Source organism: Protopterus annectens, chromosome 16.part0 (assembly GCF_019279795.1).
Source record: "Protopterus annectens isolate FY-2018-M chromosome 16.part0, PAN1.0, whole genome shotgun sequence".
Lineage (NCBI taxonomy): Eukaryota > Metazoa > Chordata > Ceratodontiformes > Protopteridae > Protopterus > Protopterus annectens.
In genome coordinates this window covers 805,196,553-805,208,754 of record NC_056750.1, presented here as the reverse complement: position 1 = coordinate 805,208,754, position 12,202 = coordinate 805,196,553, and the positions used below count along the sequence as shown (strand labels likewise).

The window sequence follows — 12,202 nt, the reverse complement described above, 5'->3', positions numbered from 1 at the left end:
TGTTCGTATTTCCTTGTAGCCTGCTCATCCTGCAGTCCATGTTGCACAAGGGAGAGATATACCCTTCATGCAGTCTTGCTTACAAGCCTTCAATGTTAATGAGACACACACACACACACACACACACACACACACACACACACACAGTAAACAGAGTAGGGCTGACCAACATCACATCAGCACTGTTTCTTAATCTCCTAGTCCTAACTGTTTACGGATATAAAGTGTTGTACAATAATATCTAGATCAGGCATAGAAATTCATTAATACAATTATACAAAAAACATTATTTCTGTATCTACAGTAGTCACATAAACATATTAATACCAATATTAGAAATAAATCACTATATAAAAACAATAAAGTCCAAGACAGTGCACTTTGCATCATACTGCAACTACTCCAGAAATGATGTTACTGCATAGTGTTGCATACAACATTGTGCCTTGTTGAAAAAAAAAGAAGGCAGGAAACAGTCATGGATCAGGTTGCACTCCATTACATATCAACTATCTACTTGGGAGCAGCAGACGACTGAAATTCAAACACCAAAAAATAATAAAGTCATAATGGGCAGGCTCTCGCCAAGTTACTATGATTACAATTAGGTGGTCAAAATGGCAATGAACAGAAAGGCAAAGAGTGAATTCTAAGAACCTGTCTAGGGAAAATGGTTTTGGCTACTATTGCAACCCCCACCAAAACAAACTGGGTATCGGACGTTTTATACAAATGCATACAACTCCTTTAACAGTTACTGTAAACAAGTCACATTGACTATTTCAAAAAAGGGATTGCTTGGACCAGGACAACAGTGTCAGTACTGCTTATTTTTAATGCCATCTGTCAGACGGAAATTGGTGTTGTGCATTTATACTACTTGACTAAAGATTGTGCGCACTGTACAACTGCTAGCCAGACCCCAATCTCAGGGGAAAGTCGAAAGCGGGAGACTATATCTGCACGCCGCACTAAAAACACAAGCTAACAGCATGGGAAAAAACACAAGCATATGATCGCTTGTACCTAGCTTTAATAACACATCTGCTCAATACCTAGCATTTGTTAGTTTTATGTTTGAACTTAAATACGGTGCTGATGCCTTCAGCAGTATACACAGCTTAGCATCTAAAGTGCTCTAGGACTAATATGGAGCTCTGTAAGGGGTGTATATTTTTATAGCATTTAGCACCTTTTTAAGTAAAATGTTACACAATTGACGAGAAGAAAATAGCTGTACTGGGAGTTGCCACGACTCGTCCGTCATACAGGACAAAGAAATGCTCAGGTAAGTCACATGGTCTGCTGAACCTTGTACATTTGTGAAACTACACTGCTATGAAGACTTAAGTTTTCTAAAGGTTAAAAATTGTCTACATAATCCTGTAACCATTTCTTTGGATGATTCAGGAAATCTTCATCAGTAACCTGAGAACTGTTCTCAGTTTCTGGTTGATACACACATTGAGTTACATAATCAGTAGCAAGTTTATAAAGACACTTGTATCACACTTCCTCAGACGGACACTGCTGGAAAGAGGAATGCTACAGCACATTCTATAACTGAATAATGAGGTTGTTCATCACAAATAATTTGGCAGTGTAGCACAGGAAAGAAAAGATGGAGGACACACTCTGCATAATACAGGTAATGCAGCTACAGAATAGTAAATTGCACTCCAGGACTTTAAGCAGTGTGTGCAACAATTAAGCAAGTGCCAATGTTATATAGGATTAAAGCCTTGACTACTGCCCAACTGACCAAAGTTTGACTTGAGTTTCAGGCTCCTGACAGTGCTGGTAGGTAGGGAGGAAGGGGCTGAGCTGGCCACACACTCAAACTGCCACTATCGCTTAGAGAAAGAGCAGCGACACATACTGTGGCCTTGAGAGAGAGAGGAGTAGGTATTAAGTACAGTAAGTCATCATTGGGTGGTAGCCTTTGTAGTAAGTGCAAGGAAGTATGTATGTACAAGGGAAGGGCATTATGAGCCAGAAAGTGATAAAGTTTGCACACCTTTCACCCTAGGAGTGGGATAAGCCCATTCAAAATGCTCTCTTTGTTGGGATGTGAGCAAAAGTACAATGTACCTTCATGTCTGTCTGAATGATGCCCTAGAAAAGCTTTTGTCTCAGCTAGTGGTGAAATCCCTGAAGCAGAGGAACAAGAAGGCACTGTCTGATTGTAGGTAAGCTTGAAGGTCAGCAGACACAGGGCAAAAAATGTATTAAGTGCAGCACTGACCTGGCACAAAGGGAAGAGAGGTCTCCAGAAGAAGAGAGTAGATCATCATCATCTTTTCTGGTGGGGGGACGTCACAGGTAGCTAAGCTTTTAACCAGATCTATGTGCAATAAGCATCAAAGTACACTTTCCATTCTCAGGAGATGCATGTATTATCAGGATCTAGAAAATGCACACATCCTGGGCGGGGGGTACATCCTTCAAAAAGTTTATTATTATTTACTTGTACTGCACCGAAGCTTGGTCCTGCAAAGGAATTTAAACTGGAATACCATTTTGGGTTTAAATGTGTAAGCTCTAAACACACATGCTCACAGATATTAGCATGAAACCCATTTAATCGCATACACAAATGCTCTGAAAATATGGCCAAGTAACACAGGTGTTTGGGCTAGCAACCACCCAATAAACTAAAACCAGTGTTTTGCAACTCCTCTGTGTCCCCAACAACCTCCTTAATTATACATTTTCAAATCAGAAATTTCTCAGCAGACAGAAATAGTAAATAGCTGAAAAATGATTCCTCTTCCTCCAGCAACAGGTGACCTAACAGCTGAGAATACATATATCTTACAGATACAGACATTCATTTTTATGACCACTCATGCTATGCAAGCACCCGGCAGCGTAATAAATATGTCCCTCTAGCATGTTTTATCTTTTGGTGAAGATTTCAGTCTTTGGTTCTTGTACAGTAGACATACTGAACATCAGGAGATGCAGGAGGGTCTAGGACAACCTGGTCTCTAACAGCAAAGTCAGACAGAGATCTCTCCTCAAAGTCTGCAAGACATCGAGTAAAGGCATAGAGGTTCGAGCCTATCTTAGTAGCTTATTATTTTTTTATTTTTTTTAAGGAACTTTTGGAGTCTTTCTAATTGTTTGGCATCTGTAATCAGATTGCATATGACAAGGTCCCAAGAAAACTGATCTGGGCAGTACTGCTGTGGTCTGAAGTCCCAGAAACATTGGTAGAATTAGTGCAGGCTATGTACAAGGACCCAATGACTCAAGTACAAATAGTGTTTGGCCTCACAGAGGGGTTCCCAGTGGGAGTGGGTGTACACCAGGGTTCAGCTCTGAGCCCACTGCTGTTCATACTGGTGTTGGACTACATGAGCAAACAGGTCAGAGGGGACAGATCAACAAAGTTGCTATATGCAGACGATGTGCCATTACATGCAGACTCTTGAGCTAGAACTTCAGCAAAGGACAGGAGAATGGAATGCAAAACTGGAGGCACATGGGATGAAACTAAACACAGATAAGACATTGGCAATGGCAGCAAACTGGGGAAATCAGAAGTAGCCTAGAATAGAAATAGAAGGGAAGATAGTGGAACAGATAAACAGCTTCAAGTATTTGGGATGGGTGGTTGAGGAGAAAGGAAGTCTGAATGAAGAGGTCAAAGTTAGAATCAGAGGGGCTGCAGTCAACTGGCATAGATTGTCAGGTGTGGTCTATGACAGAAGAATGCCAAAGAAGCTGAAAAGTATGGTGTACAAAATAGTGGTGCGACCAGTACTACTGTATGGTACAGAAACCTGAGCAGTAAAAGAAGAACAGTTGAAGATGATAAAAATTAAGTGCCTCAGAAGGGTGGTAGGATGCACACTGTGGGCAGACTAAGAAATGAGGACATAAGAGCAGAAGCCAAAGTAGCTCCAATTACAGAAAAGATAAAAGAGAACAGATTACGGTGGATTGGACAAATGTGCAGAAAAGAAGAAGACAATTTGGTGAGGAAGATTTCAGACAGACAGGAAGAAGGTAAGAGGAAGCAGGACGTCCAGCAAAGAGGTGGATGGATTGTACGAAAGAAGATCTGCGACAATCAGGCATGAGGGTTGAAGAAGGCAGAAGTGTGGCACTGAATCGAGAGAGATGGTGACAGTTAACGATACCCCAATCCCATGTAGAAAAAAAAAATGGGAAAAAGGGAGCTAATGATGATGTAATCAGCTACATCCTAAAGAAAGCATCACACCTGACCAATGCTATGTATAAGGGAGTGACTATTTCTTTAGCCCAGGATGGAAGTCCTCTGGCAATGAACTGTGCTAAATAAAAGGATGTTCTGACAAGAGCTGTCACATGACGGTCAAAAGAGAGTCACCACTATGATTTAAAGATACACCACTGAGTGTGAAAGTGCTTCTATGCTTTTAAATGTTTTTTGCAATTTTAAAGATTAGGACTCCACTTTTTTCACTGCTCTGGATCTTTCTTCTACTACATTCCAACCTGTAATCTAGTTTCTGGTAATGAAAGCAGCTGCTTGCTAACTGTTCACCTCTCCTCACCAACAGTTACATGTTTTCAGTGCAGGTATACCATTAAAAAATAGTTGTGATGTACTGGTGATTGAAATCTTTGCTAGCCACAGTGAGTTATTCGCAAAGGAGCATAATTTTCAAGAAAAATGCTTGTACAGTTCATTTAAAACTAAACACTGTTAAATATGTTTGCTACTACAAAGTCAAGTGAGCACACTATGCAGTACATTAGATGCACTCATCCTTAGTATTTTCAAAGCAGACAGTGAAGTGAAATTTAAGGATCTCTATCCACACGGAAAATTGTTAACCCTGTGGTTGCTTTTCTGTACTTTACAAAGGTGATTTCTGTCATAAATGTATTTTTTAGGTAATGCATATCAAATGAGTGTGAAAGGCTACTGCAAATGTTATTGCATTCTGCAGGAAATTGTCCATTACATTTGTTTTGTCACACTTAATTACTCTTGTAGTAATACATGGATGTATTTTTTTCTTTATAATCTTGGTTTCCCCATCTCAGTTTAATAGCTTAACAGAAAACAAAGCAGTATGTAGAAAAATACTGTGGAGAACAATTATTTTTTCTACAGCATAGTGGATGAACGCAAATGTAAACACACGGAAATAAATCAAAAACTACACAACATTACACAAGGCTAATACAATTGTATAATAGCAGTAACCCATGGTTGAGTGTGGATAATGCTTGGTTTATCTATGGCTGTGCCTTGTGACCAAACCATGCCAACCGTGGATAACCAAGCATTAACCATACTCAGCCATGAGTTACTGCTAAAATGATATTACACTTTAGTACTTGTTTGAGCCCATTTTTAGTACACCAAAGAATTTACTAGGAAGCGTTCATTCTGGAGGGTTTGGGTGCCAAAGGGTGACTTAACAACCCCCTGTTTGGTGTTATATGCAAACTTTGTTAGTAAGAGGTCTTGGGTCTCTGAAGACTGAAAATGTCAATGTTAAAAAGGAGAAATCCCAGCTCCAAGCCATGAGGATGCATGAGGGACATATATTTTGAATGAAAGCACACTGCTATAATGAACAGCAAGCAATGATTAAACAAGTAAACCTATCTTGGGCTTAAATGCTTGAGAGAAAATAAAGCGCAATCACATCAGTCTCAAGCAAGTCAAGGTAAACCAGGCAAAGTACATTACTTTCAAAAACTCCTTACCTACCAAACTGTTTTATTTTTCCTTACACAAGATGGTAGAAAGTTAATTCCATCTAAATTAACTTTTTAAAACAGTTTTGAAGAAGAGCAAAGTTTTGTGCTGCACTCAAAAACAAAGATACTATAAATGAAGTACTGACTACATAAAAGGAAATAAAACAATTACAGGAGGGATGAGTAGAAAAAAGGAACCAGCAAATTACACAGAAATGGAATTTCTTGGAGCAATGCAGATAAAATAATATTCAGGAGAAGGAAGGCAGTAATTGAGAAATGTAAGTAATGTTGGAGTGAATAATTGTTAAAAATATATATGGATGTATAATGCATGAATATGACAAACGTTAATATGGTTTACTTTCTATTAATGCATTTGTGCCCATGTTAAGTGATAATTTAATAAAGGTATTTAAAAAAAAAGAGATACAAAAGCAACTAGGAATGTTAGGAAGACAAAATGAAGAGTGCTTTGGTCATTGGCAAGCCCTCCTTTCTACTTAAACTGCACTGCTGAAGAATCCAAAGGCCAGGTCATCAACTGTGCAAAATGCTCTCTCTAAAATTATGAAGAAATATACATTTGCACAACCAGAAACTTAAAATGAAGATTTTGTTTTCGTTTTCATTAAAAAAAAAAAAAAAAAAAAAAAAGGATATGATAACTCCAATTGGTTACAAGCCAAGGGTTCAAACAGCTCTAAAAGGTGATACAACCTGATAAAATACTAGCTTTATGAATACTTAAAGCTGAACAAAGGTAATTCTGTAATGAATGGAGTTACATAAAGGATACCATAACACACTGAATACATACAGTACTACGGTCCTGACTGCTCTGCTCCTCGCAGGGGTTGGTTCATAGACACATTGGCTATAATGTCTTCTCATTTAGAGTGATGAGAACCCATTCAGCAAAGGAATTATATCTGGAGTACCATCCTAAAATGAGGCGATCCTGGGAAGTGAAGGATTTATGGGGGGCAGGGGATCAGGAGATCTGTACGTGGTCTTAGCTGAACAAAAATTAAAAGGAAAGTAAAACTCACTTTCAAGCAACTTCACAGATTTTTACTGAATGATGAAATGATAAAACAGCAACTTTTATTGTATTTCATACCACTACTAAGAATAAATGTCTTACTGATTTGACTGCAGCACCACTTTAAGCTACAACTTCACAGATATTTCACCCTTAACTACTCAAGAAATTGTAATAAAGTACACAATAACTGCCATGAATGGTACTGACCAGTCTGTGATGTGCCACATTCTCACACAGTAGGGCTAAGCATCAGAGAGCAACTAAAAATAGCAACTTCAAAAGCAAAACACATTGAAGTCAGAAACAGACTCCCATACTTTTTTTAGCAAGATTTCAGACACCTTGCCTTTCTTCATGTTTGAAGGAAAAAAATGCATTTAAAAGTAAACCAGGACACCTGCTTAAATACATCACAGGCAGTTAACACCTAATCACGTGATTTTAAAATATGTCTGTTTATATATATATATGTGTGTGTGTGTGTGTGGCAACCAATAATGGTTTTGAAGAAATGCACCATTTAATACGGACCCCAGAGAAGCATCTATCTTAAGATGCAGTAAAGAATGTCAACCAATCCCCTCCACATAGATTTTTTACTCAGTATTCCATTTCTAGATTACGGAGCCAGTTGTGAGTGTAATTCATTTTATGTCGCCATGACAATGTATTCCCCGAATACTACAACAGCAGAACATTTGCCTGACAGGATGACTATAGCCTAGACACAGTATTTCTTTTCCCCAGAAAGCACTGCCCTCTCTACAAAATGACCAGCCACATAAAAAAATGGACTCCATTATCTATTATTTTCTGTGTTTTTTCTAGAATGTTTGGCTTTGTAGATGCATACTATGATGGGTTTGAATAAAATTTCTATAGAAATTTGACTTCCTTGTTTTTTCATCATCTTCCCCATCATATATATTTTTTTTTTTTGGCCAAGAGAAATCCCAAGGATTTGTGTCCTTATCCACCAAACTTATTCAGTCTTGAGAAACTTTCAGCTCTTACACTGTGTAATGTGGTTCACAACTGCCTTTTTCCCTGCCTCTTGGCCCATAAACATAACTTGGAGAACTCAAAGCTTTTTTACTCTGTAGCCTCAAAATAAAGAAGCCTGATAGCAGTTACAGAAAAACCGACTTTAGTAGCTAAAATATTATTTTTCTTCTAAGCCTTATTATTGAGGAAACTTTGCATTTAAAGCACAACAATGAAAACAAATAATTGTCATGAGAGAAACATCCTGTTTACAGATTCTCAAGGTAAGCAGTAATTTAAGTAAATGCAAAAAAAAAAAAATCTGGCATATGAGAGAAAAGTATGATGGTCTTTTTTTTTTTTGAAGACTCGAGCATTACATGACAGAAAAGCTCAAAATAAATAAAACCACACCATTTTGTCTACCTTTCTCAGAGCATCTTGGATTACAACAAAATAAAAACTTGTAACTACAGCCTGGAGTGCTACAGGGATATTAGTATTAAGATTAAGACTAAAATGGGCATGCTTTTCCATAGAGGTCCTTTAGAAAGCACAATAGGCACATGCATATAAGAGTTCAAGTATTATATGTATGATTGCACAGTATTTTATGCACACCTCAGCTTACATTTTCTATACATCTTTTTTTTTTCTTAGTGCACTCTGACTTGACCTTTTAATGTTACTACCTATATTCAATCTTACCATGATGTTCTGAAATTTGCTATGTACTCATTTTATATATATTATCGAAAGAAACGCCATGATGTACTTTTGCTATTTGAACTTGGGTCGTGACTGAAAAGGGTCAATAGACTAGTCCACTTACCTGGTGAACAAATGGTAAATAAACAGGCAGAATGTCTTAGAAAATATGATAAGTAGGTGTAAAAGTATCTTAAAGTCTCACATTTTGGACATATTACATAAAAATGTATTTGAGAAGTAATTTAGCAAACTGTTAGGGAACTAGATGCCAGACAGCAGCTTACGTTAGCAGCTTTTCTGGGGTCTGGATTATACAGTAGTGTTTCTTTATAACCCTTCTTGGCTGTTGGAAGGAATACAGAAATTAGTCCTGTGATAAGTTTTTATCAGTTGTGAATTTGTTTAGTCATGTGTTGAAACACGGAGGACAAAATATCAGAAGTAATGTTTTGTTATTTCAGCATTCTTTTCAATATGTATCAGAGAAGCTTTCTTTACGAATGGCGCAATTTTGCGGAGTGGAACCGGTGAGCTCTACTAGTGGCCTGTTATTGCCCAACTCATTTCAAGACAGAAACAGCCCCTTTCCAGTTTACAGGCAACACTATTACGTAGCTCATATTCTTTACTACATAATAAGATCATGAGAAAGAATATACGTGAAATGAGGAGATTAGGAATATGGTACTGAATTCAGGCAGTAAAATAAAAAACTGAGAGCAGGAAAAAAAAGACAAGCAAAATGGCAGTTGCTTCAAGTGCATTGTTTTATTAAACCAATTTTCTTGGGTATAAAACTGGCAGCTATGAGGGAGGAGCAGAAGAGTAAGGGACAGACGTGCAGTTTAGAAGGTGAAGAAGGAAAATCAGCTGTAGAAGGACATGAAAAAGTAAAAGTAAAGCAGGAAGAGAAAAGATGAGAAGGTGAAAGAAAGGCATTATACAGACACAAGGATTTGTTTCTAAGCCCATACTGTTGGCCCTGCAAGGTGTAGCCAACCCCGTACTATATAGCTTTCCCAGATATCAATCAGACATGCAGCCTCCTACTATCACACCATCTGCTGCATTTGTAACCAGATATGCAGCTGATAGTGTTGTTACCGAACAGCAAGAGGATCCCCGGTTCGATGCTCAGCTGGGGTGCCTTCGGTGTGGAGTCTACATGTCCTCCCTGTGTTCATACGAGTTTACTCCGGGTGCTCCAGTTTCGTCCCACATTCCAAAGACATGCAGTAGGTGGAGTGGACACTAAACTGGCCATAGGTGTGAGTTTGCGTATGAGTGTGGGGTGTGAAAGAACCACTGTGGCAGGGTTAGCCACCTGGTGGCATAAACCTTGGCTCTAAATCATTGTCACTGTTGAAGTGACATCCCGATTCCATGAGCAAAAATGGGAAAGGGGGCTGTGGATGGATAATCCTGAAGACATAACTCACCCTACTGCTTTGATATAACCTGCCATGAATAGTCCACCATTTCCATTTAAAAAAAATAAAATAAAATACAGAATTCTTCTTAATCCCCCCACCCCACTGCAGAAGGCAGAGGAAATGAAACATTTCAAGGTGCAGTACAGTGCATGTTGTGAAGCAGTCCGTGTACAGAAATGAATACAAGTTAGACTCTTAGAGGAAAGGGGATGGTCTCATTTCTAAAGAGGCAAACAGGATTGCTACACCTGGAATTAGGAGAAGAGGTCCAAGCAAAAACTGAAATGAATGGGATTCAGAATGCATGAAGGAAAAACCCAGAGCACAGTCTACATGAAATAAAAAGCAATGCAGTGGTTGAGGTAACAGAAGTAACAGCTGTGAGTGGCTTCAGCCATGGAAAGGACAGAGTTTGGGGATTAACAATTACACAGAGTGTCAGTATGAGCTAATATCCAATACAAATACATAACTAGGTAATTTAAAAGCATGCACATTGTGGAACCTGTATCCATAGCTTTCAACTTTCTATTAACAAAATGTGGAATACTACCTCTCAAGCATGGAACAATTGGGTAAAATGTGGAACATTTACTAAACTTTAATTATATCAGTTAAAAAATCCGTAATATCGAATGTGTGGTAGAACCTTTCAGTGTGAAACTTAAGAGTAACACGGACATTTTAATACCCAAAATGTTCAACACTCCTCGTAACGAGGTACATTTGAGAGGTATGCCTGCATCTTCTTAGCTTTGCGCCTGCTTCACACAACAACAGGTAACTCAGACAGCGGGGAAAAGAGGCAAATAAAACAGAATGATGAAACTAATCTTTCACTGCAAATGCCCAACACAACAGTATATATGTGGATGGGACGGGAGGAGGACAACAGGAAAATTACAGATTTTCTGGAATTCTTTTTTGTATCTCTGACAAATCTAAGATAATGGAACCGCTAATATGAAAGCCTGGTTTCTTATTTCTAGTTTTCTTTTCACAGAATGGTGTTTAAATATTACATATTTAAACATTCTCTAGATAAAGTACCACTCCTTTCTTGTATGGACACACTTTTTTCAAGATTACAGACACATTTCAGACCAAAGAAACAAAGAGACACTCAGCTTACTGAGCAGAACGGCATTCACATCCAAAGACACCATTTACAGGGTAAATATGAATGTTTACCAACAGTCCCGAAAAGGGGTATTCAACATTAGACCGTACCTAGCTGAACCATTAGAGATCAGTCTTAGTGATAACAAGGGACTAATCCCAACCATACGCTACACATATTAATGTACTGCTCCAAAGCAAATAATCTTTCTAAAAGACTGTTTAGCAGACATTACATTACAGTTTATAATTCTGGGGCAGCTCCCATAGATAACAGTATTTTATTTTTGCTCTTTCTATTGTGATAAAACTCCTTTATTGCCCAGAGATGAGTCCTCCACTCCCTCAAATACCACTTAGATCAACCAAACCACAGCAAACTCTCCCTTTTCTAAGTTTCAGGAGAAGTCGAATCCCACGACCCACTTAGCGGTGCAATACACTGTTGGCACATAAGTGCTGTACACATGAACAGGATGTTGGCAGGCAGGCAAACATGCAGAACACAACCTGCAGACACCAGACTGCTTTTAATTTGTCTACTCCATGAATTTACGACCTTCTGCATTTCAGTTTCTGCTTGGGTTCCCAGTTAATAAAGGCATGCATTTACTCCTGTCTGAACTCTGCCTTTGTAGGCTACAACTGTAACTTGGAAAGGTAAACTCAAATAACAGAAATGTTATTCCCTCCTCAAAATGTACATGGATAACTTAAAGTTTTTCAAAATTTTGGCACCACCAAATTCAGTCACTCAGTAAGCAAAAAAGGAAGAAAAATATAGGGGCACACACACACACACACACACACACACACACACACACACACACACACACACACACACACACACACACACACAAAACCTCTGCAGTGCTGAAATGACAAAGTATCCAATTACACAATGGTGAAGCCATAAAATGAAGCACTTACATAGAAATGTTGTGCAGTTTCTTCAGCAAAAAGCTAGATGCAGAACTCTGTTAAAACTCTCCGTACCCATAACATCCACTACAAATCAACAATCTCGTCTCTAACTTCCACCTTCCTTCTGGATCTTGCTCAATGACTGGACTACTGAACTCCCCTTCCCCCTCTCCTGCCATGCAATAATCATGACACAATTACAAACCATGTGACAGTTAACACACATACTCAGTCCATCTCTCTCTCTCTCTCTCTCTCACACACACACTCATGT

General features: G+C 38.5%; 1 protein-coding gene across 3 annotated transcripts in view; it reads right to left on the bottom strand.

Moving 5' to 3' along the window:
- The window catches only part of SLC31A1 (solute carrier family 31 member 1), a 601,859-nt gene that overhangs the window by 303,438 nt on the left and 286,219 nt on the right, over positions 1-12,202 (bottom strand). The window contains exon 1 of one of the 3 annotated variants that reach the window (XM_044058365.1): positions 11,935-12,081. The exons of the other annotated variants lie outside the window; for them this stretch is intronic. The gene's annotated coding sequence lies outside the window, so the exon portion shown is untranslated. Of the gene's footprint in view, positions 1-11,934; positions 12,082-12,202 lie in introns of those variants that run through there. 3 annotated transcript variants of the gene reach the window in all.